Source organism: Grus americana, chromosome 4 (assembly GCF_028858705.1).
Source record: "Grus americana isolate bGruAme1 chromosome 4, bGruAme1.mat, whole genome shotgun sequence".
In the NCBI taxonomy this organism is placed as follows: domain Eukaryota; kingdom Metazoa; phylum Chordata; class Aves; order Gruiformes; family Gruidae; genus Grus; species Grus americana.
Window position 1 is genome coordinate 32,590,722 of NC_072855.1, and position 26,868 is coordinate 32,617,589.

General features: G+C 36.6%; 1 long non-coding RNA gene across 1 annotated transcript in view; it reads left to right on the forward strand.

Moving 5' to 3' along the window:
• Window positions 1-757: 757 nt before the first annotated feature.
• The window catches only part of LOC129206045 (uncharacterized), a 51,784-nt gene continuing 25,673 nt past the window's right edge, over window positions 758-26,868 (forward strand). Inside the window, exon 1 of the long non-coding RNA XR_008576961.1 lies at window positions 758-837. This is a non-coding gene — a long non-coding RNA (uncharacterized LOC129206045). The remainder of the gene's footprint in view (window positions 838-26,868) is intronic.

Here is a 26,868-nt window from a genome sequence, read left to right on the forward strand (position 1 = left end):
ACAAGGCAGATCAGAAATACAGCTATCAAGTTCTAAACTCTTACCAGCACAGAATATCATTAACTATTTTAACAGTCACAGGCTAAAATCTTACCAAAGGCAAGGTTAATATTTTACTGAAACACAAAGGACACTGTCTCTGATAAATCTTTGCCGATGAGCTATGAGCAGGAAAGTTTACATCTGCATATGAGCACCACTAATGATTAGAATAATTTTTAAAGTGTGCTTGTATTTAGAAAACAAAAGAAAGGAAAAGGAGAAAGGAGAAGAAATCTCTTCTTCCTTTGGAAAGGTTTGAACTTTAGTTTTTATTCTTCATTCTCCATAACTTGAGAAAATATTGGTTTGGGTATCTAACATTTTGACCATGATTTTAATACTATTTCAATTTTTGATAAAGCTTTTCTGGCCAAAACAGTTTGCATGGTCACGTGTCGGCTCTCAGAGGTCATATTTTCACTTACAATCACTCTTACCATAAAAAGAATTTTTTTTCTTTTTTTAACAATCCCCTGGAATTCAAGTTTCTGATGGAAGATGTTTCACTTATTTGTAGAAGGTTCAAGTGCCTTCACTGGAACCAAAAGAAAAGAATTCAACTGTAAGAGTAAAGGTCTTATTTCACTGATCATCTCCACTGTAACTGTAAAATAGTAAGTGAATTTAAAGAAATATATTTTAATTATAATGCAATATTTTGTATTCTAATTTTGTAATTTGTATTGTATTTTACAATTATTGTTTCTTTTCAAAGGTGACAAGAATTAAAAAAATAGGTGTGTTCATTGGGGCTCACTTCCCAACAAAAATTTCATTCAAAAGAGATTCTCTTTGGTATGTAATTTTTTTTACTAAAATGGTTATCCTTAATGGACAATTCTGCTAGGAACACCATAGAATTATCATGGGGGGGAAAAATAGTCTGCTCTTTTTGTGCTTGTCATCCAGAGTGTCAGAGCTTGCTCTTCTGGGAGGTAGAAAGACATGGTTGGGTTCATATTATGCAGGTAATGAATTCTTCTGGCTGAGTAAATTAGACAAAAAAAGACTGTCTGATAGTGCCACAGATGTGCAAGGAAAAAGAAGTGCCTCCTATAAATGACTTCATGGAGCAACCATATGTTCCTGCCCTCCAGTCATGTCTCGTATTAAGTCTCACATTGAAACAGAAGCCTTGGTATACGTACTTTGTGCAGCGTACAGCCGGCTCTGTTGCAGAGATAGCAGCGACTTCTTTCTAACTCTTGTTGGCTAGAAGTCAGAAATGTCAGAATCTATTACTGAAGCTGCTCAGATACTCGTAACCTCTCCCAGATCCAGTGTAAAACGTATGAAATGCCAACAATTGAATTAATGTGAGCATTTACCTCCCCCGGGGCAGGGAGAGGTGTAGAAACAGGCATTCTTTGATTTTAAAATCACCGAACAATTTAAGTTTTTTAAAGAATGGGATATGGAAAAACAAAATCTATTACAGAAAAATATTATTTATATCAATTTTCATAAATTTGGGCAGCTCTGCACACAAAGTGCTTGAAGGTAAAGTAACGTATAAAAACCATTATGAAATTTCTGGACTATTGAGAAATCCTGAAGATCTGCCCAATTGCTTTCTTCATTTGGCTCCCAGTGCCTTGACCATCAGTAATCATTCAATTCATACAAACAGTGCTTTTGATAGTCCTGATGTATGAACCACTGGAGGCTGACTAGAACAAAAACTATTGACAACTGAGCAGCAGTAACCGTTTTGTCATCCTGTGAACATTTCCGATTCCACCTAAAGTTGAATTCAAAAACTTTAAATGTGCTGAAAGCAGAACACATCTACCAATGTCCGATAAACTGAAAAGAGGTCCAAAAGATTTCTTTGCATCCCAGTGACTGCCTCAATCACTTAAAGTTTCTGCTAGAGCTCATCCTCTTACTTACTTAGCGTACTTTTTGACTGAGTGACAAAAGGTCCAGCTGAAGAACCATGGCTGAATTAAAGAGTAGCTTGGTAGAGAAAACGGCAGGTGAACGTCCTGTGTCTTAAGGGTGTTCTCTGACCAGTTCAGTCACCTACTTTTTAGTGGTAAGGCAACGGGGTTTGGCTCCAAGGTCATCATGACTCCTCTCATTTTTAGGGGGTGCACCTGACTGAATTGTAAGTACAAAGTACTCCCTCTTCAGAGTCAACCATTTCTCAGCATAAATAGCGTACCTAATGTTCCCATCCTCAGTGGAGGATGATTAAAGGTGACACAGTACAAGCTATGATTTCAGGCTTTCTCAGTGATCGGGGCAAAATTTCCACAAAGACCAAATTGATGCCTCTGAATGGGGTTTTATCCCCTTCAGCATCAGTAAAAAAAGCAGGAACTAAACCTCTAGGAATACGTTTTGCAATATAGTCAAACTCATGTAGTCACTCGTTGTGGGGAATGGTGCTTGGTGCAGTAGGACCAGCCACTTAAAGACAGTGTACTGGCTGTGGGATAGGGGTCTGATACACATACCCTTGAGAATAGCAGGAGGTGGAGGGGTAAAACTTACCTTTTCCAATCTCTCATTTTTTTGACTATTTTATCCTTCTCCTGGGGGTACTCTTAGACACTCTAGAATTAACTTTTAGATTGCTAATTATGATATTTTTGTCTCAATAAAATCTTCATGGAAATTAGTGTGAGATATACATATATATTTGATATTATTAATTTTTATATTATTAATTATATTGTTAATAGTCAGAAAAATCCCAACCTATTCTAATTACCATGCAGTGTAATATCTCCATCTCCTCATTCAGACCATTTTAACTGTTGTATAGAAAAAATAAAAATCACATTGAAATAGTCCTCTGGGAAAGGAAAGTTAAGTTAAACTAAGAAGCAGCTGTTAGAGATGGTCGAAAGAATCAACTTATCTCAGAAATTTTTACAAGGTGTCCCTTTAAATGCTCTCTATACAGCCTAGCGAAAAGATTTTATATAAGATACCAAAGATGTAAAATAAATTATTTCTTTTTACAGTGCTCAGTCATTTCTGTGGCCTATATCTACACATTCGGGTGCATAACAAGGAAAATCGTCTCTCAATGACGAGAGTTTGATCCAAAACTGCATAAAAATACAATTCTGCCCACTGAGAATCAGTTGTCACATTATCATAGACATTGCGGTAACTTTGTGAAGCTATATTACATGTAAGAACATAAGTATGTTCCTTTGCAAAGTCAAATAATGGAAAGTAGGTCAAGTAAATAGACATATTTTCGGTAACACCCCAGTCAAAATCCATGTGTCATGTTTCACTGAAGAAAAATTGCCATTCTCTAACTTATTCTCACTGGTTTATTTTTCAATAAAACATTTGTTTCACCCATTCTTTTATCTTTTTTCTTTTTCCTGATCTTTTCAGCTTGAAACTTATTGTTACCTATGACTCCTCCTTGAGATCTTTTTTTCCTCTGATTTTTCTCAAGCACTAACTAAATTCCTGCCTCCTACAACTTCAGCAGGAAACCCTGCTACCTCACGACAACAGTTTTTTATCTATGTAGTGGTTGCTATAACAGATCTCCACAATGGCAGCTTTTCAAAGTGAGGCAGAGTTTAAACTAAGCCAACCCCTGTTTTTTCCCTGAAGAAAAGTTAAAAATTTAGGTAGAAAAGACAAAATAAACCAATCTAACTCTGCTGAGAACCATCGATAATAATACAGCATCTATGACCAGATTCAACCATTAAAATGGTAATGCAGGCACAGTTATATCTGTAATATCAGTAAACAATTAAAAAATTAATTAAGACACATCAGTGCTATTAAAGCACAAGTGAGTGGATTGCATCAACTCTGTGTATTTTTCTGATGGAAGTTGTGAGATGTATCCTTTATTATTATTATTATTATTATCTTTGCTTGATGCCATGCTTTTTCAGACAGGTATTTTATGGCAGTTAGGTATGATTTTAAATGAGAGAAAATCAAGTTAAAATCACAAGTATTCACGTACATCAAGTCTCTTAACCATGAAGGTTGAAGGACTTCCTTTGCATTGGTGAAATCTGATTCTTTTGCACAGGCTACATAAGAAATTGCTGAAATGGCAACAACTCAATATTACACGTTATATCCTGTGGCAGCTGATTCTCAAAGTGAGACTGTAAAATGAAAATATTTCTCAAGATGGTGTAGGAACTATAAAAGGTTTGAAGAACCATTTGGTATTGCAAAGTCATCCAGATTTAGAGAACCAATAAATGTAGCTTCCCATGAGAACTATAGGTAAGATATCGCGACCAGTGCGGAGCAAGTTTACACTGGTATAACGGCAATTCCACTGCCTGGGTGTAAATTTGTATTTTTATAAAAATAAAAATGGGTAGTAATTCAAATATAATCTCACTAAGTTCATCAGCCCTTTTTCTGGTCTTTTCTCACTTTTAATCTGTAAATCTTATCATGAATCTACTTGTTCCAGGTTTTGTAGGTAACAGATTATGGAAGCAAATATTTGAACAGACTTTAGGTCATAAACTGACATTTTTAAGAGCTACATGCCTATTTGTGTCAAGTAAAATATGCTTTTACTTTGGTCTGAAGGACAATTCTACATCTACCCACTTTCTACTGGCTGTAAATCATGAGGTCCACTGATTACATACAGTAAATGTAAACAAGCTGATGATCCAAAAGCAATTACGAGGAAAGATACAGAGACTGTTAAATCAATATTGTCTGAATTGACAAGTCAGTGATATTATCCTTATTCATCAGACAAGCATTATTGGCAGTTCTCATTTTAAGGAGTAAGGGAACTTCATATTTCTATTTGTACCCTATGTTTTATATACAATTTTGGTTTATTACTTAATGCCTTTTTCTGAAATCAAACTATTAAGGACCTCATTGCATGCTCATATTGGTTTCCAGCTAGGAAGCAGAAACTATCACCTTCAACTGAAATATTAATGTATTTTCCAGCCTATCATTCATGTTGTAGAAGGCAATAAATCCAGTAATAATAATATATAATTTCTATGTCACTATATGATCTGAACCTGTATCCTGTCAAGTGACTGAAAGAGATCCTGGAAGGTTATGTTTTGACCCTTCAATTAATTTGAATGTGTCTTTGAGTATTTTCAAGTGCTGACAGGAGACCTAAGTTAAGAAAGTACGGTGAATGACAGTTGTTGGTCTTTACCCATTACATTCACAAGTGTTACACGGATTGCTGGAGGATCGTTCAGGTATTGCTAAATGAAAGCTATGCCCCAGGGCTATGTTTGGTGTCAGTGCTTTGATCAGAAGGTAGAACAGAAAACAGAGCATTTCTCTGAATGGATGTGTTTTCAAATAGTCCTTTAAGTATAAGATGCCTATAACTTTGTACTGCATCTTTGTACATATAGTGTTCCCCTCAGTTTTACAGGTGGGGCCATTAAGATGAGTTCTTTTTGTCCTTCAGCTGGTTCAGTTTGATTTTTTAATGGCCAAGGAAACAATTTAGATATTCCAGTGACACAGTATACACCACTTTTAAACAATATCTCACATTATTATTTCTACCTCAAATAGTTTCAAAAGGAAAACTAGATTTAGAACAAGTTCTTAATAAGGATATGATGCATTTTAGTCTTAACTGCTTTAACCACCCAGTCCAGTAGTTAACTTGTATATCAATTAAATCATTTATTGGTACTGTTGTGGTATTAAATTCGTAACAGGCAATGTATACAAAGACATATTCACTGAATCTTCTATTCCTGTGCTATCATTCACTCAGATTAATTTTGTCTTGAAAATGGCCAGAACATCAGCATCTACATAAGTAAATATCAAAGCTAAGATGAACTGTTTATTTATTTAAAACTATACTGTAATTGTTGAGTTGCTCAGGCAACCCTCAGAGAAGATGTAATTTTCAAGATCTTCTGCCCATATTATGCAATAGCAAGTTATTATACGTACATATTTAAAAAGGAACTGGTTCTGAGTTTTTCAAAATGTATTTTAAATCACTTCTTTGGACTCTGATTTTCTAAGTCTACCACTTTAAAAATAGCTAGTATTTCCTGGAAACTTGTGAAAAATTTTTAGATTTACCTGTAATATTAGGTGGGATCAAGAAGAAAACATTCTAAGTTTATACACCTCCCTATAATACTTTGCTCATGTGCTGTTATATATACATATATGTATTTGTTAGGGAACATAAGTATATATCTGCTACCTTTACTTACAGTACAAAAATGATCACAGAAATTGGATAAAGTGGAAATTATTAAAGAAAGAACATTCTTTAACAACCCGTGTGTCATATTTTAGGTGTGCTAGAGATCCAGCTGGGAAGTCACAGATGCCAGCAGCTTGAGGTGTCTAGGCTCCAATACTTTGGAGACGAAAAAAAAACATTAGCAGAGGAGACAATGCGCATTTGTTTTTCTTCCTTCTCTGCTTTGTCTCTACCATACAACCATGGGAATAGTCGTGATTCAGCTGATCCTCACCAAAACTTTGTGTTTTCACACAGTTTTGACATTCACAGACTTAAGAATTTAATTCCACCAGATTTCCACCATTAAAGTCTTCAGGTTTTTTTCCTCTTGAATGCCTCTACTTATCAAATGTCTGCCATATGGATTCTAATGTTTTAATAATATTTTTTTCATTATTTTTGTGAAGCTTAAATGCATAGATACTTCCCAGAAGAAAGAGGGATAATACTAATGCAAAAGCCTTGTGTGCGTCCATGCCCCTGTGTGGCAATGACATGTCTGAAAATATAGGAAACCTGAAAGAAGAGACGTAATGCGGGTAACACAGAAACAAAGGAAAACAGAATTGCCACTTCTGTGCGTTGCTATAACATATATGTGTGTTCTGGTTTTGCCCCAGCCGGCAGCTAAGCACCACGCAACTGCTCACTCACTGCCCCCCGGCTGGATGGGGGAGAGAATTGGAAAAGTGAAAGTGAGAAAACTCGTGGGTTGAGATAAAGACAGTTTAATAAGTAAAGCAAAAGCCGCACATGCAAACAAAGCAAAGCAAGGAATTCATTCAGCACTCCCCATGGGCAGGCAGGTGTTCAGCCATCCCCAGGGAAGCAGGGCTCCATCACGCGTAACGGTGACTTGGGAAGACAAATGCCATCACTCCCAACATCTCCCCCTTCCTCCTTATTCCCTCAGCTTTACATGCTGAGCATGATGTCATGTGCTATGGAATATCCTTTTGGTCAGTTGGGGTCAGCAGTTCTGGCCGTGTCCCCTCCCAACTCCTTGTGCCCCCCCAGCCTCCTCGCTGGTGGGGTGGGGTGAGAGGCAGAAAAGCCCTTGGCTCTGTGTAAGCACTGCTCAGCAGGAACGAAAACATCCCTGGGTTGTCAGCACAGGTTTCAGCACAAATCCAAAACATAGCTCCATACCAGCTACTCTGAAGAAAATTAACTCTACCCCAGCCAAAACCAGCACAAAGTGGAATTGTTAACCTATGTTAAACTCTACACTAGTTCATGAGAACCCATTTAATTGATTTAATCCATTTTCTGTAATATAGGAATGTACACAGGGCTTTAACACTTTTTTGGATTTTAGAGTCTTAATGATAAACAATCTCAAAATTTATTTTAGATAAAAAAATCAAATTTTTAGTCTTTGATGTTCTTGATATTTTCAGTGATTTTATTGTACATTAAGTAGAATTTTATCACTAGCTGAAAATAGGTTAGGATAGAAGCAGTTATGCATTCTTAACTACAGTGGAATAATATAGGAAGAAATGTCATGAGCATCAAACTAATTTCTGTACAAACTTAAAGATCCTGGCAGACTGAGAAAGCGTTGCCATTAACATGGTCAGAGCATCTGCATACAAATCCAAATCTAGTCTAATGTCAGTAGGTGTAAGTTCTTACTCATAGAAAATTCATTACATTGCCTCCTGAATTTTAATGGGAAGTAATTGAAATAGTTTATCATTTACAATGTTGCATTCGCTAGTTTTTCCTTTGTGCATAAATTTTATTCTGTAGTTATGAAAAAATAAAATCCATGCGCATATATGGTAACTTTAAAAAAGGACAGCTATGCTGACAAGACATATTGAGAACTAATTCAGAGTTCTCTGCAATCAGGAGAGAACACGGTGCCTCTGTGAAAGCCCAGAGGAATTGTCAAATACCGCTCTATTTTAGGCACTCAGATGCTAACTTAATGACACAATATTATAATCAGGATAGTTAACTTTCTCTTCTACAGAACTGTACATACAAAACAATAATGCGTCTACAACTTAACCTTTGCCAAGGACCTGAAGAGTCAGGAACATAATTTTATTTTGAAATAACCATACATGCTACGCTCCATTCAATCCATCCACCCACTGTGTGGCTGTCTACACTAAATGCCACTAGCGTGGCTGTGGGGAATTCTTCTGGTGCCCCTTGAAAACCTGGTGATGCTCAAGTCATTTGCTCATGAGCACAAAAGAGGTTCAGAGAAGAGTCAGGGTGAAAATTTCTGGAACGGCGACCTTGCAAGCTGCTCAAACTTCTGCTCTTTGACTGTTCCATCAGAAAAACAAATAAATGCAACTCACCTTTACACGGTGAGGCTGGCAGTATTGCCTTTAACGCTTTCAGGATTTTCCACTGCTAAAAGAATAACTAAAATATGTTGCAAATACCTTCATGTAGCGCGTAAGTTTTTTTCAGAGATGGGTAGTAAGAATGATGAGAGGTAAAGAAAATAATACTAACATAAGACAACAGTGCAATTTGTTTAACACAATAATTAACAGAGGGGAGGGGGAAGGGGTGCGTGCGTGTAAAAAAGGTGTAACAAAATCCGGCATCTGGAACCAGACACTAACAACATTCAGATTAGCAATACGACAAAATAAATGTGTGAGTGTAATTTATCAGTGAAACAGCTGGTTTATCAAAGGTAAATCTATTTTCCCCTCAAAATTTTAAAATCAAGATCAGAATAATGTTTATGCAAAAAGTATTTCTATCAGAGTGGCAGCGGATGGATTCTGTTTCAACAGCACTGTTGGATTCAAAACAAGAATTTAATTCAAAAAAGCAGAAGAGCCTGCATTGTGTAGGTGAGATTATTTGATCTCAATAACACTTTCATTCTTAATATCTATTGACCTCAGCAGCCAGAGGCTATCCCATGAGCTCCTGTTGCCTTTCCCCTACACACTGGATGCCAATCGTTCTGCGGTAGTGGACCACAGCCAAGGTGTGCTTGTGCATATAACCCTGCAAATACCTTGGTAGAGCTCCCAAAATCGGCTCTGAACTGGTTCTAAACTCTGTGATGAGCCCAAAGATGTTTGGTTTATTTTGTATTTCTTTCCCAAAGTAATGTTTTTAGAAATTTGCACTTAACCCAGCACTGGAAGTGCTGTATTCAGTTGCAGCAACAGTAATACTGCACACCACGTGTGGTTTTTCACTACATGAATATATTTAATGGGTACTTAGGATAAGTTACTGTTGACTCTATGAAACAATGCAAGTCTGCCACCGGAGCAAACAAACACGTTTCTATGTTTACACTTCTGCAATAAATATTACTTTGCTGCTTTTCCATTCTTCATCTCATATTTGTTTCTGTGCTTTTGTGCGTGTATGTGTCAGAACATTAATAGTTGCATGTTGGAGGTTTTGAATAGATTGTGGAGGAGACTAAAGTAGACAGATGCAAAGCACAGTTAGCATTGGAAACTTAAAGTGGAAGTCAAAATCCAACAGCTTCTATCTTATTTGGAGGAGCAGCATAAAATTTGCATAAAATTTGCCAAACTTCAGTAATGCATATCATCTGCATTTTCTTTAAAGCTGAAGGACTTTAAAAAATCTAAACACGTTTTGCCTTAGTTTTGTATTTTCTTATGTAAAATGCAGAAACCTAGACACTCTTCTGATACATTTTAAAAAACATTAATGAAACATGAAAGATGCAATATACCAGATCAATTCAACTTCCCAGCAGTTGAATAATCTGAAAGCAATTCCAATTACTACCATGGCTGAAAAGCTATTTATTATGATGAAGAGCTACTTTAACATCATCAAATGTACTTTCAAACTTCTGTGTAATACTTATAAACCTGGAACAACATTTCAAGATATAACTTCATTAAAACATAGAAGTGTGTGTAAATAAGTTCCAATGAACTAGTCATTATTAGACTCATGGGAAACAACATGGGAAAGTGTCCTTTGGAATATATGAGTATTTATTTACTGCCTTAATTTAGTCCTAGCATTTTTCTGTTGGGCCAAGCTATAGGTTACTCATCTCTTTGGTGATACATTGCTATCCTCAAAAGGTACTAGGAAAATAAAAAAAACTAGAGAAATTACAAAGGAAGTGAGGCTTACACAAAGGCTGGAGGATAAATCCTGTGATGAGAGACTGAGGGAGCTGAATTTATGTAATTTAGAATGTGAATACTAAGGGTGTATTACATGTTTTCAACAGTCTACAAACGCCCTCACAGTGACAGTTTACGTGATAAAAGTCTCAGTCACAGTCTCAAGAAATGACAGATGAAGAGCAATATCTTGAGGCTAGGAAAATTTAGACAGATGTAGGAAAAAGCTATTAACAGTGTAAGCAATTGAATAATGGTATAGTCTATAGTACAAAGCGAGATTGTGGCACTTTTACTACACACATTTGAGAATGGCTCAGATTAGAAATTATGGGGACAATGAGTTAAATAATCTTCAAAAATATAGATGCTAAGATAAATTAAATCCCTTCTTCTTGGTCCTGAAATGTTATTGCTTTGAAGCTAAAATACATATTCCCTAAAATACCTCTTAAGTACAGGCAAGGTAACATCCAATAATATAAAGTTAAGATCTTAATGTTTAATACATTAAATAATTGTATCTTCCTCCTTCTTAGTTAAGATGCAAAATCATGATTCAAAAGCAGTACATAAATAAGAAATGGCACAGATAGGAGTATGAGATTTTTAGCAGTTGATAAAAGAAAGAAGTGCTTTAATTAAAGACTGACATCAGCTGTTAGAGGAGAAAAAATTTGCTACCAAAGGTAAATTACTTTTACTCCACAGAAAAGATAAAAGTTGACAAGCTAGTAAATCCAATCATAAAACACAATTATATTAGGATTTATCTTGTACTTTTTGACTGGAACTACAAAAGTATAACTCCATTAAAATGACTACAGATTGAATGGACCTCAAGACTGAATCATCGATCCCCTGAGATGTTAATGTATCCTTCATATCGTCTCTAAGATTCTCTGGCTCATGCTGAACAAAGCTTACATTTACATTTCCTTTACTCTTGCCCTGTACCTCAAAGCTTTCGTACTCCAGAGCCATCATTTTATATCAGCTGAAAGTATTTCATTTTTCATAAAAAGATGGAAAGATATTCAACTACCTTATTGCCCTTAAAAATACTTTTTGAAGGTTTGGTGGGTGATTCAGGTACCTAATATTTAGAGATCAGTAACTTAGCAGACAAAATAGATCAGATGGCTGAAATCATATTATTAACAGTTCTTTCATTTAGTCAATCAAAAAACTTTTGGTATGGTTACTATTCATAACAATTATCACAGACCCACCATAATTTACAGATTTACTTCCCATATCAGGCATTGCTGATGACATCTAATCATATTTTACTGTAGGGCACAGTTCAAGAATATAACAATTTAGAGGTTTCCTTATTCTGAGTAATAGTCAAGTGAATGCTCGCATGCAGACCTGACCAGGGATACTTTCTCAGACCAGGGTGATTACTTTAACGATTTTCTTTAATATGAGATAATACCAATGACCAAATAAGTCCTCTTAAAAAAAATTTTTTTTAAAAAATACCCCCAGCATTTCTGGATTAAGATAACAATGTACATATTTCCAGTTACAGAATGGATATCTTTCGACTGTATCTTCTTTTACAAAGACATAGGGAGAAAAATAATGCCTACCTGTGAATTTCAGATACCAATAACATTTAGGGGTCAAAAAGAAAAAAACCCTCCATCTCTCATCATAATACTAATTCCACAGAAAATCAATCCTGATACATGGAGACGAGATCTGCCTGACTAGCAGAAAGTTGCAGTATTTCCTCAGCTCTGAAGATGGGTGTGAAGGAGGCAGGACTAGTTACCGGGTCTTGTGACCCAGTCCTTCTGTAAATAAAAATGTGGTCTTATTCTTTGAGGGTTGTTAATACTATTTTTCTTCCTGAATATTAGAAAGAAAAACAAATTAATGATCCTTCAGACATTTCCATTATTGCAAACTGAAATTGCATGGCAGCTATTTCCTCCTGCAGACCACTGTGTATGTTTTTACTGTATCCTTTATAAGATTTGAAAGTCTGTTGTTTTTCAGTTCACAAAAAGATTAATCTTAACCACTTACATGCCCTATTTTATTTACAAATCAGGTATCCTCTAGTCAGTTATATTTTTAAAAAGTGTTACCAAAGCAGTGCCTCAGTAAAATGAGAGTTTTTATGCAACAAATTTTGTCTACATATGCTATTCTACATCTAGGCATCTATTTGAAACCATAAATCTGGTTTCCTATCCTCTAGCATCCACATTATGAGAGAATACATCAATTTTCATAATATTAATGTAAGCAGTGGAAAATAAATATTCATTAAACTCTCCAGTAATGACCAAAAATAGTGATATTCTGCTAAAAGCTTGACATCTAGCCTGCAAAAAGAATTTTATTAACATATGAAAATGACCCCTAGCTTTAAATGAGCTTCTTCCAACTTAATATTAAAATGTGTGACCTAACCTTCTTCTGCATTATACCTAATTAAAACTACTGTATTATTAATACGTTACACATATCAAGCAGAAGTCTTATGTGGCCTACTTATGAAGAAGCTTCTTAATATAAATGTTACTCTTACATTTAAAAGGTCTGTATCACTTCTAACTCAAAATAACATAAGGTATTTGAATTCATTTCCAATAGTATTTTAGAGTTGCATAAAATGTCTTTCATATGTCATTGAATTTGGTTAAAAAAGAACAATTGGTAAAAAAGGCACTACTTCATAATTACAACCAATACATCACTATCAGCAACAAGTTAGTGAATATAAGTAGATAAATTTATTGCGTCTTTAGCTAGTCATTGCTATGTCAAATACTCAAAAGCTTGTATCTTTACTTGTCAAGTAAAATTTTCTACAGATCTTGGACTATTTTGTTTATTCAGTTTTTCATTTTTCCTCATTTAACACATCTCCTCCTTCCAGCACCATTTCCATGCTAGATGATTCCAGACTCACTCTAAAGACAGGCAAAACACAAATTTTCCAGCATACAGAAATGATCTCGACTGCTTTCCTCTAATCTAATGGTGCTGCTTTTTCTCAGCTACCTGTGGAATGTGGTCGAACAGCAACCCATATTCAATGTTTGCTGATCATTTAGGTTATGAAAGGAAATATAAGTGACAGATATGTGACAAAGGAGAAAGATTTTTCTCTTGCAGTCATTGATCACCTCCTTTTAACAAGGCAGTAGATAACAACCTCATAATGCTTGTAGTACAGAACGGTTAGCAATGGACTTACAAGTAAGCTAGAAGGGTCCAAACACCTGAGTCCTAATGACAACTCTGAAGCCAGTGCATGAAATCTCTTCAGACAAGACACTGTCTGTGCCTCAACAAGCCTACCTATGAGTGTGCAGATAACCATACTTAGTCTCATATTTCTAAAGGATACTAAGCAGATTCATCCTTCAAAGTGGAATTAGACTAGTCATTAAGTGATTTCCTACTGCAAGAAAAGGTGTTATAACTTCCTTCTTACCTATCCATATGAAGAAAGAACATTATAAATGCTTATCAAATCAAAGAAGGCATTTCAGAGGTCAAAAGGTATTCTACTATTCAAGAAAAAAAAAAAAACAAACAAAACCCAACAAAAAACAAACCACAAACTTTTCTTAGAGGAAAACATGACTTCGAAATGAGTTATTTATGATAAATGAGTATTGGTTTGCTTATGGTAAAATTAGCTGTGACTACTTAAGACTGTTATACACCTTTATTTTATTTACTTATATTTATATAAAGAATGCATAAAAAACCCAACCATGTCATTTTACAAGATATAAAACACCAATAATATGTTTTCTTTACTGGGGCAGGTGATCATATTAAGATTTGGGGAGTCTAAGATTTATGAAGACATGCTAACTTACTTTCTTTCACTCTTCCAAAGTATATTTTCTCACATTCTTTGTCAAGCCTCTTTTTTACTTGCTTTCAAATGAAAACAAGTCAATACACAACCTTGACCATGTATAGAGCAACCTATTAGACTTTGGCAAAGTGCCTTGTCACTGTCAAGAAACTGCCATGGCAAGTGGTCCAAAAAAGGTACAGCAGCACAACCTAATGTAGGACAAAGAAATGGTTTTAATAGCTATCATGGTTGAAATTGATAAATACACATGCTTTCACGTCTATAATGAAAATACAAACACATCTTTGCCTTTTATAAACAGAGGAAATGAGATTGCATCTATATTTCCATAGCTGAACAGGTTATGCTTTATCATAAGGCTAATTCAATAATCATAACCGAAGCACTTGAACTAACCCAAGTAAAAAAACACAGCACTAAAAGGTTGTCTAAAATTAAGATTCAAAGCAATGGATATTGAAAAACATACCATAAATTTTAACAGAAATCCACTTCTCAGTGTGTGACAAGGCAGTTCTGTCCCACAAAGAAACCCTGCAGTGTTGTACAGCCTCTCCCAAACTTCAGGAGCTGGTGAGGCTGAAGGTGGGAAGCCCAGTTCGCACAATGATTTCAGTGAGTTTTGGATCTATACTTCTTCAGTAAGGCACTACCCCAGCTACAGGGATGAGCAGATTCTTGAAATAAGATAGAGTCAAGACTCTGGTCTTTCCTGTGCTGCTATAGAGTTACACTGTAGATAGTAGAAGCCATGCTAAAATACCCAAAAGACTTGTTTTTCCAGTTACCACATTGTCTTCACCTCTAGCAAATGATTTGAAGTGAAGAGGGATGGAAGTATCCAACTGCCTGTGCATCTACCCAGTGGTGCCTTTAAACAATCCTTTCGTGATCTGAAAAACAATATTTGCTTACTTTTTCCTCATCATACATTACCATAAGTGTTAATACCATGCATGAGTCTACTCAGGCCTTTGATTTTACAGGTACAACAGAAAAGTTAATAATACTTTAAGATTTTTCTTACCCAACACTGGAGTTTGCAAAATTGACTCAGTATTACTGCGTATTCAAATAAGTAATGGAACACGAGTGTCACACACTCTGGCAAACTTCCAGTTGCTTCCCAGAACAAATCAAATATTGCTGCCACTTCTGCAAACTGGTTATGTAATTGCATAGGAGCACACATGGCCTGTGCTTACAACACATTTGATTTTTATGTTTCAAATGAAATCCTGCAGATATTATGGATATCTAAAATCTAAATCAAATTCCTCAGCACATATGGAAAAACCAGTCTGAGGTTATCTGGTAAGCTTGGTACTTCAAGAAACAGCGGCCTTTGTCATCACATATCAGACATGTAGCTTAAACACCCAGCTGAAGTGCTCCTGAGGATGATGCAGTACATGTCTTACACAGTACACATCTCTTATAGAGTAATGAGGTTGAGAAGCTGCTTGCAGCGACATATGTGCTTTGTCTAACATAGATGACACTAATAGTTCTACAAGGGACATTCAATGTTGTGGTGGGTTGACCCTGGCTGGGGGCCAGGTGCCCACCAGAGCCGCTCTCTCACTCCCCTCATTCACTAGACAGGGGAGAAAAGGCATAACGAAATGCTTGTAGGTCGAGATAAGGACAGGGAGAGATCACTCACTAATTGTTGTCACGAGCAAAACAGACTGAACTTAGAGAGGAAATTCATCTAATTTATTACTAAGCAAAACAGAGTAGAGGAATGAGAAATAAAATCAACTCTTAAAACACCTCCCCCCACCCCTCCCATCTTCCCGGGCTCAACTTCACTCCCGCCTTCAACCTCCGCCCCACCTCAGCAGCACAGGGGGACGGGGAATGGGGGTTACGGTCAGTTCATCTCACGGTGTTTCTGCCGCTTCTTCATCCTCAGGGGGAGGACTCCTCTTAATAGTTCCCCTGCTCCAACATGGAGTCTCTCCCACGGGCTACGGTCCTTCACGAACTGCTCCAATGTGGTCTCTTCCGTGGGGTGCAGACCTTCAGGAGCAGACTGCTCCAGCGTGGGGTCCCCCACGAGGTCGCAAGTCCTGCCAGCAAACCTGCTCTGGCGTGGGCTCCTCTCTCCACGGGTCCACAGGTCCTGCCAGGAGCCTGCTCCAGCGTGGGCTTCCCACGGGCCTTCAGGTACCTCCACCTGCTCCGGTGTGGGGTCCTCCACAGGCTGCAGGTGGAATCTCTACACCCCCTCATCATTCCTCCATGGGCTGCAGGGGGACAGCCTACTTCACCATGGTCTTCACCACGGGCTGCAGGGGGACCTCTGCCCCGGCGCCTGGAGCTCCTCCTCCCCCTCCATCTGCACTGACCTTGGTGTCTGCAGAGTTTCTTACATCTTCTCACTCCTCTCTCTGGCTGCAAAGCTCTCTCTAACTGTTTTTTTCCCTTCTTAAGTATGTTATCACAGAGGTGCTGATTGGCTTGGCCTTGGCCAGTGGCGGGTCCATCTTGGAGCCAGCTGGCATTGGCTCTATCAGACACAGGGGGAGCTTCTAGCAGCTTCTCACAGAAGCCACCCCTGTAGACCCCCCCCCACTACCAAAACCTTGCCATGCAAACCCAACACAAATGTGTTCATCGAGAAGATTTGACAAAGTTATATTATCCATCTTGTCTTAAAGTCAACACACTTTTCATCAAAAGACAGAACAGGAACTGAAATTTCCTTGACACAAGAGTTCTACTTAAAAATTGCTTCTATGGAAATCTGATTATATAGAAAGTAGTAAGAGCTAGAAAATTAGTTCTCATTGTGATTTCTTTTGCTTACTATATCATATTTGTGGTTTTAGACAAGTCTAAACCTTCGAATAAGTCAACACATCCTTGTCATTCCTACTCAGAGGGATTTCAGAGTTTCTAGATACATCAGAAGTGAAATGAGTTTGAAAGACACACTAAGAAAGACTAAGCCATAACAGTGAAATGATTCAGGATAAAAAGTCATAGAATCATAGAATGGTTTGGGTTGGAAGGGACCTTAAAGATCATCTAGTTTCTTGTAGGCTTCCTTTAGGTACTGGAAGGCTGCGCTAAGTCCACTGAAATGAATGATGAACTTGAGTGTAAATTCAGCGGACACTAGAAGACATCAAAGATCTGCAATTGCAGATCTGATATCAGTAATAACAGGTGATAAATTACAAAAAGGAATGAATTATTCAAAGATTCACACTGAGAGTATGAGATATGAAAGTTTTGTGGTAATACAAAGTCTTAAATATACATGGAAGGATGGTTTTAGAATTAACATCAACATTATTAACAGCCTGCATTTTGTCCTTAAATTTACAACATTCTGTTCTTCTTCTCAGCCTTTCTTTTTCATTTCAAAGGAAGCTTTTAGAATGACAGCTAGTTCAGTTGCTCAACATTTGTGTGGAAGCATTGATGAAGTCAGGTTAGCAAGGTACAGGCACTCCAGTATTTCTCATAGCTCACCATTCCCTAAAAGTAACACGTTGTAGGCCGACTGAATCAATAAAAACAGTTTTCAACTTTAACGACAACATAATATTTTCTGAAAATGTATCTTAGTGCATTACACAAAGCAATTTCCAAATAATTTAATGAAACTAGCAGACAGCTTGCTCTGTGGCATGCCATGCTGAGACAAAGTTATAAAAGCTGTGATGTGACATTACTGTTTGTTAACACTTTCCCATGAGTCTTCTTTCTGGCATCATTTGAGAGTAAGTCATTTAGTGATACTGAATTTATTTGCACAGATGTTTTTTTCATGTTTATTTTACCTCTGAGGCTATGTAAACATAAAATATGGCTGAGCAAAAAGCAATTCTAAATATCAGTAGGCTCTGCATATTACTGACAAGGTGCTTATTGCTGACTCATTCAATCGTAACAAAAATCACATTTGGATCTCATATAGCATTTGAATTATTCTAATCCACTAGTATACAGAATACATTAATTATTAAACATATATGACATAATTCAATTTTTATCTTCAGAAGCAAAATTGTCATTTGGTTTCTTGGCTCAGAGAAAAGAAGTTCCTAAAGTATTAGAATGTTGTCAGGAAATATTTGTTGCCAGAAAAGTGTGTACACTAATCTGAATTCTACTCAGTCATCTATTAAACTTGCCTTTTCCATAAATTGCAAAGCAGTTTATTTTCTTCTCTGTACTGAAAAAAAAATAAAGTAAAATATGACTAAAATAAAGTGAAAAGTAAAAATGAATAAAATTTTCCAAGAATTACTGTGAATATATTTTTCCTAAAGTCAATGTAACTGTAAATATTATTTTTAAAAACTCTATAGAGATCGCTCTTATTTCTCACTCCCCTACATGCACTTTTGAAAGAAACATATGTATATTTCTTCCTTATAGTGACTATAATATGTAGAGCATACTACTCCAAAACAACAGCAGGCTCCCTGAATTAAAAGAAAAAAAAAAAAAAAAAGACTACTTGGTATTTTTTGAGCCATATACAAAGAACAATCTGCAGAATGTGGGGCAGGTGAAAGGGAAGACTTTAATGATCATGAAGGGTATCAAGTCATTTCCACTTTACATGTAAAAATTTATAAAATCTCCCCTAAGTAAACAACGACATTTCTCTTGCTTCTGTAGTATTTATGAATCCATGAAAAGATAATTTTTAACTGATTTTTTTTCTGTATATTGTACTCAGCTAAAATACAATGCAGCGATGATTTTATGGTCTAAGAGGGAATTTCATTTCACTCCATCAGAAGCTAGAGTAGTTAAACAATGATAATTTTGCATATTGATCACAGTTATCTTTTGGAGTTGTCTTCCCTGTCCTTCACTGGAGAGCTCTGATATAAATCTTTCAAATATACCAAAACCAGAAGAAGTTTACAAAACCATTTTGCATCAAAGTAACATAACACATCCACAAGAAAAACATGGTGTCTCTTTTCCCCTCTGAGTACGTAAAGACCAAGGATAGCCATGAATAATGGCAGCGCTCAGTAGTTACTTCTCTCAGGACAATATGTGATAAACTTGTAGTGACCATGGAGATAACTAAGGCACGTACAGACTTTTGCCTATGGAGCTCCGGCCTCTGCTATGGTCTAACGATCTGTAGAAAGAACACGAGGTTTAGTAGCAGTTGCTGTCATTAATTTCCGAAAGAGAGAAGCTTCCTTCTGAAAATCCATATGCATTTTTGAGAAAGGGGTTGTCATTCAGGCGTCTAACTCAATGGACCTCATACATGCATGTAAATAAAACAAATATACTTAAAAAATCAAATGTATTATTGTGGCCTAGCACTGTACAGTTTTGAAACCTGAAGTATGATTCAGTACTATCAAAACAGAAACTTCTGAGTATTGTGTTACCACATATATATTTGGGAAATACATGTCAAATCCTGGAAAGATATTCATTGAAATATTCAGAAGGAAAAAAAAATAAGAACTGGATGAAATAATTTGAAACTTAAACAAAAATTTTGAAGCTTTCATACTATATCTAATTAAAAATATGAGCATCTACATTTCAGAGAGTGAACAGCAGCTATATTTTTGTTCTGTCAGGTAATCTTTCTCAATATAGAGGAAACTGTTAGCAGTTCTAATATTATAATATTGATCCATAATATCATATTTAATAGAACTAAAAGTGAAAAAAAGAGAGAGGATTATCAATGTATAGCACATCCTGGGGATGTTCTCAGAGTACTGTCACAGTCCTAGTCCTGACTTTTGAAACTCCCTAGCAATGCCTGACTTAGCTGTTTCCCTGGTCTGGGGCACATTGGCCAATTTGCTCAAGACCTTTTCCTTTCCTCACTTTTTCAGGCTGCACCATCTCAAATGTTCTCAAGCACTATAGTAAGCAAAAGCCCCTGGAGGGAACTGGTGATCGCTCCCACAGGTCTGGAAGATGAGTTGCTGAAGTGTGTGCACTGCTCTGAATGTGGGTTTAGGACCAAATTGGTTCCAAAAAAGGGGCTCAGAAATGGAAACCAGTGTTCTCCCATAAACAGTTCCCAAAATAGTGAGACAGATGAAGCAGTTTGGAGAAATCTGTGCTACAGAGCCATCAGAATAGTGATTTTTTTTTGGTCAAGTTCCAAGGTCTCCATCTGTTGGGGGACTTATTGAAGAGATTTGCAGTAAGCAAGGAACAGATAAGCACTGTGGAACAAACACAGTGACCTGGAAATTGAAGAGTCCTGGGCACATTTGAGAACTAATGATTTTTCCTTTAGGAGTAACTGTAAGTGAAGGAACAAAACAAGAAAGAACACCAAAGATAATAGGGATTTACTCACTCAAACACAGTGAAGAAAGAGAAAGGGCAAAATATTTTGCAGTTCCTCAAGTCATCTTTGAAGCTGAACCTTCAGGCTAAAGTTGCGTAGAAACTGACAGGTTGTATATTCTAGAAACTCCAGATTGTTTTCTGCTGTACGTAGGTGGCACTTACACTTTGCCTCATCTCTGGTGTCGTATTTTATCTTGATACTACAGTAGAATCAAAATGCAATTCTGGCACATATCACTTGCACGCTGTGATTTTTTAAAGTGACTCTTCTGGACCAGCAGACACAGGTGGTTACCATGTCTTCCTTTTAATACTTTGTGAATTTTCTCAAAATTTCTGTAGAAGGCTCACTATTCACAAAAGCATTCACGTCCAGGAAATCAGAACTGGCCCTGACCAGGCTATTACACAGGATACCTGACAATTTTCGTAAAATGGCCTTTGCTTTTCCTGCTTCAAAGTTATGGGATATGCTTTGAACTATTATGAAGCAATCTCTTTTACTGTCCTTGGCTGGTTTCAAAAGACAAATGCTTCACTATTCTTCTCTGAAATACCTCTCTGCACAAATTTTGTTTTCTGTTTTTTCACAATGCTGTGACCCTGTTTGTTAACAGTGTTATTCGTTGCTTGGCATTTTGGTTTTTGTATGTACCAATTCCCTTATCTTACATTTATTCTACATGATTTACACAGCTTTGGTGTTTTCCCTGCAAAAAAACAATTAAAACCTTAGAACACTGGTTAGTATTTAACTAGATTTCTTTAAACCGTAGACAATTCTAATTTTAGAAGCACCATCATTTTTATTTTTACTTACATGGTTGACATGAAGACTGCAATGTAACTCCAATACCACTGTCTTTTGTGAGTCACACTAATGCATCGGAGCTCCACAATGAGACATCAACTTAAATTTATGTTTGTTTTTTGTTCTTAAATTTGAAAGCATAAATTTAACATTTTTTGGCAAAAGCGTAAGCCTATTCATTGCAGATATTTGCTAGCACGTGCATTTCTTCACTTACTGGAATCAATAGCACCTCCCATCCCAAGGTACTTTAAAAAGCTGGGGTAGGATCTGAAAAAGATCTCAGCCTCACCACATCAACTTTAAAGTAGCATCGAGTTATAACAAAGAGAGCCCTAGAGAATATCAGAAACACTTTTCATGATCACTTGCCAATAAGAGCTCTGAAACAGAAGCACAGCAAAGGGGTAGAGACCACATCCAAGAAAGTCCTACATGAGAGTTAAATGTTAAGCACAGAATGCAGACACACAACTAATTCCCATCAACTTAGCATTAAATATCTAATTGCTATTAGACCTTTGAACATTGGCTCTGTAGAGTTCTTGAAGGCTGGGGGATGTTAAGGGTTTTTTGGAGGGGGTTTAAGAGAACTGTTGAGGCTTTTAGAGGATTGTTTGGGGGTTTTTCCACTATTTTTGTAGTCTGAGGTATTTTCTTTTCTGAGGTAGCTGAGAAGCAGGCTGATAAAATCCCAACCACTTTATTTATATATATACATATATATATTCAGAAACAGCCTTTTATTGTTTTGGCTAGGTATCAAAAGATAAAGAAATGGAACATTTCTTATCACATATAATTTATCCTTGTGATAAGTTCCATCCCTAAGGCAAAAAAAAATAAAATAAAAAAAATAAAATTGAAAGATTTAGCTAAGATTTCCTGCAATGCAAGAGGGTTAATCAATGCAAACATCAAGGGAAAAGCACAACATGTAAGAAGTAGAATAATAACACTTCATGATTTTCTGAAGAATATGTTTCTGCCTCAGGTATATATTAAAAAGCAGGTTTTTTTCAAAATACTGCCCCATGGAAAGAAACTCCCAGGAATCCTCTCTGCAAGAGTTATGCTTCTTTGTAAATGGCTTTATGCTGGACTGTTGAGGATATACAGAAGTTTCTGGTAGCTTATAAAGAGCTGTCAATGACAAAAAATAGACCCATCAGTGATATTTTGACCCCACAGGCAAATGTGAGCAAAAACATAGCTCCGCATCAGTAGAAAAGTAGAATACTTGCCTGTTACCGAAAATCAGTTAAATGTTATTTAAATATGCATATCAGCAAATTACCCTTGCAATTACATTAGTAATGTTACCATGATACCACATAATAATAATAATAATACCACAACTAAAAATTTGACCATTCAGTTCCAATAACATTTTGTTAAAACTGAAAAGAATCAGTTTCTATTTTCTGTCATAATCACCATGACTAAATGTTTAGGATGCACAGGACACAGCCATGAACAGGACTACAGTGTTAGGGATTAGTGGACATAGAGGAGCACCAGATCCAAACATGCTGTGATATACAGAATCAAAGGTAATGTGTAAAAAAATTGTTGTCTTCTTCCCAAGGCAAATAAGTATTTATTCTTAAAAATAGTGCAACTTCCTTTTATATTTTTCCTTCTTGCTATGGAGAATGGGTTGAGAGCAGCCTTGAGGAGAAGGACTTGAGGGTGTTTGTTGATGAGAAGCTCAACATGAGCTGGCAGTGTGCGCTTGCAGCCCAGAAAGCCAACCACATCCTGGGCTGCATCAAGAGAGGTGTGACCAGCAGGTCAAAGGACGTGATTCTCCCCCTCTACTCCGCTCTTGTGAGACCCCACCTGGAGTACTGCGTCCAGCTCTGGGGGCCCCAGTACAAGAGAGACATGGAGCTGTTAGAGCGAGTCCAGAGGAGGGCCACGAAGCTGATCTCCATAGGCTGGAGCACCTCTCCTATGAGGACAGGCTGAGCAAGGTTGTTCAGCCTGGAGAAGAAAAGGCTCCAGGGACACCTTAGAGCAGCCTTCCAGTACCTGAAGGGGGCCTAGAGGAAAGCTGGAGAGGGACTGTTTACAAGGGCATGGAGTGTCAGGCCACGGAGTAATGGTTTTAAGCTGAAGGAGGGTAGATTTAGATTAGTTATGAGGAAGAAATTCTTCACTATGAGGGTGGTGAGGCACTGGACCAGGCTGCCCAGAGAGGTTGTAGATGCCTCCTGCCTGGAAGTGTTCAAGGCCAGGTTGGATGGGGCTTTGGGCAACCTGGTCTAGTGGAGGGTGTCCCTGCCCATGGCAGGGGTGGTAGGAACTAGATGATCTTTGATGTCCCTTCAACCCAAACCATTCTATGGTTCTATGATTTTATGATTCTATGATTCTTCTTTTAAATACTTGGGCTTTTTCCCAGTAAGATTCTGACTTACCCCACAAAACTGCAAAGCTCTCAGGCGTATTCTAGTGTTAGGCACAGTAATATTCCATCTTACATCAAACTATTCCAGTGCTTAAAATGACGATATGGTCAGTTAATTTGCCGGAGTACTCTGAAGCTCTTCTTTTAGGGCCCATGATTAACACCTTAAGTGATTCATTCTCCATATGCCTTGAATGAAGTGAAAATGAAACAATATTCCTTTGTCATTTGTTGGTGGCAGAAGATTTCAGGACTGGTACCCAGATCAATTCTTTCTTCTTCTATAACTGGTAATTCTCTTGTATTGTGTGCACATATTCTCTTTTCCACTACACATATCTCACTTTAAGTAGATGGTTTATCATCCAATAAAGCATAATTCCTCTTATCTAAGAATTTTCATCTTTGTTGTCTTATATCTGTTTGAGTACACTGAGTTCTTCCTTATATTGGTTAAGAGTAATTCACTTTTTCCAGGGGCACTGCTCAGGTAGCCAGCAACTTCTTTTTTTGTACTAGATTCATTAAATTTGACATCGTAACTACTTGTCTTCTCTCTTCAACTTGACATCCTTCACAGTGTATTGACTTTTGGATCTGCCAATGGCAGATTTAAGTATTATTGCTTTTTCGTTTCTTTAACTTTGAATGTAAAAAATCTAAACAACTACATCTGTCATCATATAAAGACATCATATAATTCAGAGGAATGTAGGGAAAGGTGAACCAGAAGGGGAACTAATTATGTCAGTGACAATGCATTAGGTACGTTGATGAACAGTATATAATTAGCTGTTTTCAACAGAGTTAAAAACAAAGCTAAGAGTATGGATAAAATTATTTACTGATAAACTACAAGTATTTCTAAATTCCTATATAACAACTTCATGTATAACTTCATCAATAGGTAACAGCTCCTCAAATCTTCAGTCATTTCAAATATAGAATGGGAAATATTGATCTGGGTTATAGAACAGGCAGACCTAGAGCACAGGATGCAAGCAAGGGCTACCTGATTGGCTAACATGAAATTTCTGTTACCAAACCCACATGAACTAGGGCTTTCTTTTCTCAAACAAGGTGAACTATAAGCCTACATCCATCAACAAAAAAAACCAAAAAAAAAAAACCAAAAAAAAGGAGTTTTTGCCTTACTGGAACAGCACAGAGAGTATAAAGAAACATAATTTGGCGACAGATTAAGTGCGTTGGTGACATGATTTCCACTTCATCTGTAAGCACCACAGGATGACATTGTAATATCTCTCTTCTCCAATGTATTTGAATGAGAATGTAAAAGTGTGTTCTTTCTAATGTAGTGTAGAAAATGTCACAGTTTACTCGGAACTATACTAAATTGCTTACTCTAATATCTGAAATGGCTCTTGGAAACTTCAGGCTAGTACAAGGTCTAGTTTGTATTTATGTCTTTTTTGTTTTGGAGAATAAATATTTTATAACATTCCTTATGTCTGCAATGCACACGTGACATAGAATAAATAGAATCATTAAAATAGATTAATAGAGTATTTAAAATACACCCCACTGAGCATGTGTTGTTGGCCATGGACTTATGGAGTCCAAGTATCTTAAGGAACACCATTGGTACCCTATTACAATCATGTGTAAGACACACGTGGCAAATATGCAAGCAAGAGAGGTAAACAGTTTTAAACTTCACTGTCTTGATGCAAAATGTTGGAGAGAAAAGAAGGATGTCAGAAGTAAGGGGGAGGACCCATTCATAATTTTCTTACACTGATCTTTGATCATGATAAGTAAAGTAAAACACACATGCAGATATACAAAGCATATTTGCTAGGATTTGAACCCAGAGAGTAATAGTTCAGCTTAAGGTTTATGGAATAAGTACATTATGGTAACGATTGGAAACCTAGTTCCTAAATGATGAGAAGAGGAAAAAAAAAAAAAAAAGTAACCAACATCAACACGGCCTTCCTAATTGTAAAAATGAAGCCTAAAAGTAGCAGTTTGGTTTCAGGACACTGTTACTTTCTGGTACCTTAATCTGTTCAAGAGATACATGGAAATAAGGTCATTATGTTCAAGATTGCAGATGATACAAGGATTAGAAGATACAACAAATAAGGTTGAATGGTACAAACTAAGTCAGATTTTGATTGTTTACACAAACAGCATAGCAGATGGTAAAGGCGTTTTGTTGTACAGAAAGATGCAAAATAATTAGGTTTGGAGCAAGAAAACAAGCTATACAATATGTGGCAAATGGCCCAATAATTTAGCACACTGATCAGGAAAACAATTTGAAGGTTATTACCGAAAATCATTTTAACCAGCAACACAAAGCACAGTGGCAGTAAAAAAGGCAAACAAAACATTATTGTGAATGTGTAGATGGATAGACCAGAATAAAAGAAAACATAACGCTGTTACTGAGCGCTTCCAATTAGGCGATATAGGAAATACCTATGCTGCACTGGCTACCTCAAAGAAAATAATCTTCCGAAGTGAAAAAAGGGTCAGCAAGATGATACTAAAACTCAAAAATATACACATCTAGAAAAATGTGGCTTCAAGTTAAAGTTATGAAAGAATTTATATGAAAGAATAAACTGCAAAAAAATTTTCTTCTAATCCTAAATTTCCGATTTCAGGTATAAAAGCTTTGAAGAAAGGTCAGTTTTCTGTAATACCCAGATTATACAAGTCATCCTTTTAACACCATGGTACTAGTTAAGGAATAACATCATAGTAGCTATGAGGGTCCTAAAAGAGTTGCATTTACAGTCCTTGAAAAGGATGTGTGCCAGCACAGTTTCCTAATCTATAGAGATCATTAACCAACTTGGTTGGATTAAATTTCCTCATCCTTGCCTGAAGCACTAGAAGTTAGTAACAAGCTAGAGCTCAGTGTACAAAGATGTTGTTATGGTCACTTTATCCACAACTAATGACCGTGATGCAAAGTAAGGGGCATTTAAATAAATGCAAACCCATAGATATATCCAGCTTTTTCCTCTCTAAATGTTTTAAGCTTCTGTTCTGGTGTTTAAATAACTGTCATGATCAAAGATATATACTAGTTACATCAGTCACATCATCAAAATA